Source organism: Coenobita brevimanus, chromosome 57, assembly GCF_032717465.1.
Source record: "Coenobita brevimanus isolate Jiangsu-jjx chromosome 57, ASM3271746v2, whole genome shotgun sequence".
Classification (NCBI taxonomy): Eukaryota; Metazoa; Arthropoda; class Malacostraca; order Decapoda; family Coenobitidae; genus Coenobita; species Coenobita brevimanus.
Window position 1 is genome coordinate 30,775,469 of NC_137010.1, and position 8,426 is coordinate 30,783,894.

An 8,426-nucleotide genomic window follows, 5' to 3' on the forward strand; every position below is an offset into this window, starting at 1 on the left:
TAGAGGAAACGGGGATCGTGTTGAAAGAAGCCTGATTGATTACGTGCTTGTAGAGAGGTCGATGATGGGAATGGCTGCTGATACGAGGGCCGTGAGAGGACTATGTGGAGGTCTGTCAGATCATATGATTGTGGTATGAAAGATCAAGCTGAGAGGAGTGAGGTGGTTCAGGAGAGGAGTGAGGTGGTTCAGGAGAGAGAGGAGCAGTAAGGGAGAAAGACTGAAAGGTGAGAAGTTGTGGATCAAAGAAATGGCAGATGATTACAGGACCAAAGTACAGGAGGAGTTAGAATCAGTGAACTGGAATGAAATGGATCTGGACAGCCTGTGGAATGCATATGGGGATTGCTTAGTTAGGAATGCTGAAGTGGTTTGTGGTGGCAAGAGTAGCAGCAAAGAAGAAAGGTACGGATTGGTGGGATGAGGAGGTTAAGAGAGCGGTGGAGGAAGAGAGGAAGAAGTGGCTAAAGTGGTTACAGGATAGGTGTTCAGTTGAAATAAGAACTGAGTATATTGAGAACAGGAAGCACGTAAAGAGACTGGTGAAGAGGAAAAAGGAGGAGGTAAATTATTATCTAGGAAGAAAAATGAATGCGAATTACTCAGAAAATAGGAAGCGATTCTGGAAAGAGGTGCGGAAATGTAGAAGTGAAAGCGGAAAGAAATGTGATGGTGTGAAGGATGCAGGTGGTCGATTATTAACCCATGGAGATGAAGTAAGGACCAGATAGAATGAATATTTTGAAAGCCTGATGAATGGGAATAGAGAGAGCAGAATGGCTTTAAACATGATTGGTTTTGGGGGTGTGCAGAGAAGGAATGCAGTGCCAGGAGACGTGACCCTTGCACAGGTAAAGAGTGCTGTAAAATGGCTGAAAAATGGGAAAGCAGTTGGTGTTGATGAGGTGTATGCAGAGATGCTTAAGTGTAGTGGACAGAGTGGAATGAAGTACTTGTTGGAGATATGTAAGAAGGCATGGATGAGTGAAACTGTGCCTGGAGAGTGGAAAAAGGCTGTGATTGTACCCCTGTACAAAAATAAAGGTGAGCGAAGTGAGTGCAAGAATTATTGTGGCATAAGTATATTGAGTGTGGTAGGGAAGGTATATGGAAGAATTATTATAGAGAAAGTAAGAGAGAGATCAGAAGTCCTAGTGAGTGACAAACAGGGTGGCTGTAGGAGTGGCAGAGGATGTGTGGACCAAATATTTACTGTGAGACAGGTAGTGTAGAAGGCTTGTGAGAAGGACCATAAGGTGTTTATGGCATTCATAGATCCGGAAAAAGCATACGACAAAGTAGACAGAGAGGGATTGTGGAAAGTTTCGTGCATGTACAGTGTAGATGGTAAGCTGCTAGGTGCTGTCAAAGAGTTTCTATGATGGTTGCGAGGCATGTGTAAGGGTTAATGGGCATCTAAGTGAATGGTTCACGATCGGTGTGGGCCTGCGACAAGGTTGTGTGATGTCCCCATGGTTGTTCAATATATATATATGGATGGGGTGATGAGAGAAGTAAAAACACGAGTAATGGAGAGAGGGGTGGCTTTGGTAATGAATGGTGGTGGATGGAATATCTCAAATTTGTTGTATGCTGATGATGCAGTACTGCTTGCAAGTACCGGACAAGAACTTGGTAGGCTAGTGCAGAGTTTTGCTGATGTTTGTGAGCATCGTGCCTTGAGAGTATATGTAGAAAAGAGTAAAGGGATGGTTATTGAGAGAGATGATGTCTCCCAGTGTGATGTTACAGTGAATGGAGAGAGTTTGGAATTGGTGAGAGTGTTCAAATACCTGGGTACAGTGATAGAAAAGAGAGGAAAATGTGCAAAAGAAGTTGAAAGTATAGTGACACAAGGAAGAAAAGTAGCTGGTGCAATGAAGGCCATGTTAAGAAACAGAAGCGTGAGTGTTTCAGCTGCACGAGGTATACATGAGAGAGTGTTAGTGCCAACTTTAACATATGGATGTGAGAAAATGAAGTGGCATGAAAATGAAAAGTCAAAAGTAAGAGCACTGGTGATGGGACTGCTGAGGAATGTATGTGGAGTACAGAGGGTGGATGAGATATGAAATAATGTGATTCGTGAAAGGTGTGGAGTGAGTCAGTGGACACCTGATTCGGAGAGAGTGTACGGAGATGGTATGGTCATATGGAGAGCATGGATGGCAATAGAGTGGTGAAAAAGGTATATCTGAGTGAATTTGAAGGAGTGAGGAGGCGAGGTAGCCCAAGGAGAAGGTGGAGAGATATGGTGGATGCGTGTGTGAGGAAGAGAGGTTTGGAAGTCGATGAGGGTAGGGAACTGACAAATGATCGAGCTTACTCGATGAATGTTGTGAGGAGAAGTGCATGATCAGGGATTTTGGCACCCCTTATGAACATGGCAGCATGTGGATTGACTCAGTCGGATACGTTTATGTGAAGCTACAGAACGTGGTGAATGTTTTTGGCTTCTCCGATAGAGCCAGGATTCCGGGGGCTTGAATGATGAGTGAATGGAAACGTGGCCCATTGGAGTGGGCAAATTTGGGCTGTCTGGACATTGCTACTCTTCACCCTGCACTTGGGTGGGAAAGGAGGTCTGGATGATGATTATATATATAGATAGATAGAGATATGTTTATGTGTGTGTGTGTGTATAGATAGATAGATAGAGATACAGATATGTTTGTGTGTGTGTGTATATATATATATATATATATATATATATACAGTAAAACCTCTACAATTTGGCATCCTTCAAGTCGGAAACATCTACAACTCGGGATGGCTCCAAAATATTCATTTAAATAAGCAAAATTAAAAAATTCCCAAAAATGCACACGTGAGAGGAAGAGAGTCAGCAAAAATCCCCCCAACTCGGTAAGATGCTGAGTTGTACTGTAATGTTTAAGTGTTTGGTGCTTAGTTCTCCAATATAATACAAGTGATAAATGCATTACAGTAATGGCCTTTATAGTGTTAATTGTGCTTTACATTGTGTACAGTGACAAGTACAGTACAGTAAAGGTGTGCCCAAAAGTGATCTTGAGCCCCCCTAACACCTCCAAAAACTACCAAAAGTCCTCCTTCATGCCTGGAATACACCCTACAGCTGCATGGAATCGTGGTAAGGCAGCTTTTACCATATATTGTAAAAACTTTTAATTTTTGTCCATTTTTCCTTTTTTGTGTGTGTGTGCTGGGGGGGAACTTAAAGTTCATCCCTACAACTTGGCAAATAGGCTAACTTGGCAGGGCTTGCACGTGTATTATGCCGAGTTGTAGAGGTTTTACTGTATATATATATTATATATATATATATATATATATATATATATATATATATATATATACATATATATATACATATATATATATATATATTTATATATATATATACATATATATATATATATATATATATATATATATATACACACACACACACACACATCAGCAACATACACCTGAAACATTTAGGACGACAAGGTATCCAGGTACTCGCAAACACCAGCAACTACTCATATGCACACTGTAGCATTCCCATCCTGGAACCATCATCATCACTGCACAGTACTTAACCAGATGAAAACCTGACACTTCCTTCTTTGTACACCCCTAAAACACAGCTTAGCACACCATCAAAAATAATGGAATGCCTCATTCTTAACAAAGGCATTCCATGTGTCCCCCTTGCCCCTTTATAACATGTGTACAGAGTGATGCACTCTACAGACACCTGACTGACTAACCTCTCACAACAAGAATTGGATGATGTCAGTTCTGTGACACATGCATGCACACTTAACAGTAGATATTGGTAAAGCCTTGTGCTGTCCCCCGACACAAACTAATCGCCAGGATATACAGCACAGACAGAGAGAGCAGCACCAAACTGTGGCTTGCCAACTACAATATTTGTCTGGTGGACAAGTGCTGTAACTGATAATATTCATTAAACTGATACCAGTATATTGCTGATATTTGCATTTTTCTGATACCAAACCAACACTTATATTTACTGTTGGTATCGGATATGGACGAAAGAATCATTAAAATGACATTGAATATTTTGGTCATTGTTTTGCCCAATTTTGTGCGAGAGATTGTTGTTACCTTGACAGTGTTTTGCAGCATAAAATTCCTACTGAAACCCATTAAGGTTGGTGAGGCTAAGGGACTGACAAGACTCTGAGCTGGCTGGATGAATTTTGTGCAGAGAACCGAATAACCAGGAATTTGGCATCCCTTTTTAATTAACGTGACAGTGTTCGGATTGGCTCTAGCAGATGGGTATATATGTGAAGCTACAGAATGTGGTGAAATTTATTTTTGGCCTATCTGATGGAGCCAGGTTTTCGAGGGCTTGAATGATGAGTGAGTGGAAACGTGGCCACTCACTCATCATTGAATTGGGTAGACTTTGGCTGTCTGGATGTTGCTGGGAAAGGAGGTCTGGATGATGGTGGAGGTGGCGGTCGAGTGTGTGTGTTTGTGTGTGTGAGAGAGAGAGAGAGAGAGAGAGAATTCGCTGGGTTGGTCAGGATCATGGTTGAGTGCGATCATCAGCTTTTTACCATCCCGGAAGAGAGCTGAGAGTTCATATAGTCTGATCTAAAGGCAAAGCATACACCCATCCTCTTGCTCAAGGAGGACAGAACCCACTTGCTTTGTCAGTGAAACATTTCGCATCCACCCAATATAACACATACACAGTAATAGAGCACTGCAGAGATCATATCACACCAAGGTGCAGACACAACTTCAACGGTGTAGGGAACCTATGGGACAGCCCCATAGGAACGGTTGCTTACCTGTGGTCAGTGGGAGTGCTTGATCGGACAGACTGGGGTTGAGCAACTACAAGTTGTAGCTTCAAAATAAGATGGTCATTTTTTTGTATTAGAAGTAAGAATGATTTTGTTTGGTACATCACAAACTTTTTGCCTAACCCATGAAGTGCATCATTTGGATTTTTAATCCTGTGATGTGTGTGTGTGGGGGGGGGGGAACTAGCATTTTTAAAAACCACTTTGACCCATTATGAAAGTGGAGTCGAGGACATGTTGAAGAATAACTTTGCATTAATAGAAAGTCATTATCTTTCATGGTTTAGTCGTGATGTAGTTAAGTTCAAGGGTTACTGTCATTCACCTCATCTAATCCTGTGTAGTCCCATGAGGAGCATAGGAACCTGGGGCAAGGCAAGTTGGGCCTGACATTTAAGATAGAGTGACCAGCCTCACTCATCCCTGAGTGGCGTTATGTGAGCAATAAGCCCCAACCACTCTACGATATAAACGAGCACCAGCTGAATCTGATTAGTGCACCGCAAATGCCCACTAAACCACCAGGCGCCATAATTTGGTAATATGGTTACCACCCAGCGTAGTAATTGGTTTCCTGGTGTACAGGAAACCATTTGGCTTGTCACTCAGTGTAGAATCAGGAGGAGGAGGAAAGAAGGAAGAAAAGAAATGCAGAAGAGGAAGGAAGGAAGGAAGAGAGGAAAGGGCAGGCACCCGAGAGTAGCACTACATCGAGTGAGTGAAGGTTGTGCCCCCACTACTAAATATTTTAAAATGTAGTTATTTCAGTTTTTAGGTCAATATCAACTGTAGTATAGTCAGAATGTTTCAGGGTGTGGGAGAGGGGCTGCAAAAAAAAAAAAAAAAAAAAAAAAAAAACACACACACACACACACACACACACACACACACACACACACACACACACAGTAGGACGAGTTACTAAAAAGTGTCAAATGCCATCTTGTGATTAGTCACCTGTTTGCACTTTTTTTTTATTATTGTTATAATAAGATTAATCTTGCATGCAGTTGTGATGTAAAAGAAGCCGAAGTGGATACTGTTAGAATGCTCTCGTGCTAGTTCATATTAGCACTTCCTTAAATGTACTGTATAGAGACAACATCGTGAACAAGGCCTACTGGATGTGTTCCACTTTCACACTGGCCACACACAATATCCTTTCCAGATTCATGTTTGACCAGCATGAGGAAGGGTTAGTTGGCTATATCCCTCAGAGGTGGGGTCCATTCCTGCAGTTTTATATTTCATTTCAGATGCCTTTTACAGAAGCATTGTTTATAATTCTGAGGTTATCCCGTCATCTAGTCGTATACCACATATCCACTGGATCGTTTGCATACCTGTTCATCCCAGTCTCATTATATCCTCTTTTACATAATTCCCAGCCAGGCAGTATGACACTCCTAATAGCTACCAATTTCTTTTCCTTTTGTGGATAATGAGAACATGAGGTGTCAGGCAGAGTAGCAATTTCCTTCAATTCTTTCATTCACTTTTGCAACCTAGCAGTGGCATTGTCTTCCTCGCAAACATGGTCATTGATGATATCTTCATAATAGTAGAAGTTGCTCTCAACTTCAACATCTGTGATAACACCAAACTCTAAGCCACGTTTAATTTCACTGCATCATTTGTATATCCGGTGTTTTCATCAGGTTCACACCCTTCATACAAGGTGTGTTCAGAAAGTGTCAGACCTTAGGCTCTAATAAAATAAATAGCCAACCTGTTGAGCAAGGACACTATTCCCCTCCAAGTAGGCCCCTTCTAACTTGACACACGTAGCCCAGGATTCTTTTCCCCTCACCCACCACTCAGCTGGTTTGCAGATACTGTAATACAGTAAATATAGTACAGTACGTACGAATTGAGGGTGCAGTAATTTTATCCAGCAAAACAAACCTTCATTTCTGTCTGCTAGATTTTATCTTCTCCGCTAGTGCAATTGCATTCTAAGATGATGAATTAATTTATCTTAGAATGCATTTGAGGAATAAATTGGTGGGCCGTGGCCTTACACAACTGTAAGCAAGGGAGTCGTGATAATTCTGTGGTACAACACTTCTTTCCTAATCATCAGTTCACCAATAAATGCTCAAGATTAATTTCTTTAGTTTATTTTTTCATGCAATTTGTACATATTTCCTGTATTATCAGCAAAACAGCTGAGTGGTGAGTGAGGGGTGGAGTGATGGCAGTCAGGGAAGGAATCAGTTGGCGGATGCTGGCTGTTTACACAACTGTGAGCAAGGGAGTCATGACATTTCTACTTTACGGCACTTTCCGAATCATCAGTTCTCCAATAAATGCTTAAGATTTATTTCCTTAGTTTATATTTCCATGTTTTATGATTAAAATAGCAATGTTTAACAAAATGAACTTACCTTGTGCACTACTGCAAGACACTGCAGTCATGTGTGTTACATCTGTAGGATGTGTTTAAGTGGAGGTTGTTTCAAATGGAATTTTGTGTGTGGCCTTGAATACAAGTGGTATGGTACATACCACAGTGGTTTAGTGCATATAAGAGTATATATCAGATGTTAGTGGGAAACAAGTGACCGGGAAGTTAAATTCCCCAAGCTTCCTGGTTAACTGGGATTGTACTGTATCAATAGTGAATTGTATTTTATGCTTAGCTCTCATCTTTTACTCATTGGAAAGTTTTAGGAAAGAGGGTCGAGACAGAGAGTAACACAGTATCCCATCTGCCTCTGAATGTTGAACTGATGGGGGGAACTATGCAGTATATGGCATTTCACTTTATTGGTGTAGGGCTTGGCTGAGTTACAAAGATAATTGAGAGTTTCATGAGTTTACCTCTAATTTAAAGGGCAACCTAAATGCTGAGGTGGATTGTGGAGCATAAGACCACAGTTAACAGTAAACGAGGCTGACTGAGCAGGGTGGTAATGTTGTAGGGAGTACTTATTGTAGGCATTGCAATTTTATTAAAGTTGTGTTCTCTTTTCTTTCAGATATGTCTGTATAACTGTGCACTGGTGGTGTCATTTCTTCAGGCTATTGACATGGGCTGAAGCATTGCATTCTTTGACAAGTATCACACAAACTTTACTCTTTTGTAACTAAAACAAAGAAATGAATTATTTAGTTTGTGTGATCTTAAGATTCTTAAGCAATTTATTTTTTACATGTTAGGCAGTGCCTGACTGGTCTCAAGAAAGTACAAGTATGTTTTTCTTCAAGGTAAACTTCTAATTTTAAGTTAAAAGTCAATAAAAATATAGTACAGTACATGTGTTTTAAGCAACGTTGGGTCTGGTTAGTACTTGGATGGGTGACCGCCTGGGAACACCAGATGCTGTTGGCATCCCTACGTGTCAAGTGGGGTTGGTGGAGGATTAGTGCCCCTCCCCGTAAAACAATTAACTCTAAGCCCTTGGCCACCCCGTCTGGGATACATGGCATCTGGCAATGAATGAATGAATGAAAAAACATGTGTTTTTATGGTTCCTTATCAGTTAGGTTAAATGTAGCTGAACTAGCATAATGATACAGGTACTGTAGTTTGTCATGTACTGGGGGACTGGGGTGGCTCAGTGGCAAAGCGTGTGACTGGTGATCGTAACGTCGACAGTTCGTGCTGTG

The 8,426-nt window shown here is 41.2% G+C and overlaps 1 protein-coding gene across 1 annotated transcript in view; it reads left to right on the top strand.

Annotated features, from left to right (window-relative positions):
* Positions 1–8,072, top strand: part of Hel25E (ATP-dependent RNA helicase 25E) — a 59,704-nt gene extending 51,632 nt beyond the window's left edge. Inside the window, exon 10 of the mRNA XM_080274249.1 lies at positions 7,796–8,072. The gene's annotated coding sequence lies outside the window, so the exon portion shown is untranslated. The remainder of the gene's footprint in view (positions 1–7,795) is intronic.
* Positions 8,073–8,426: the final 354 nt, after the last annotated feature.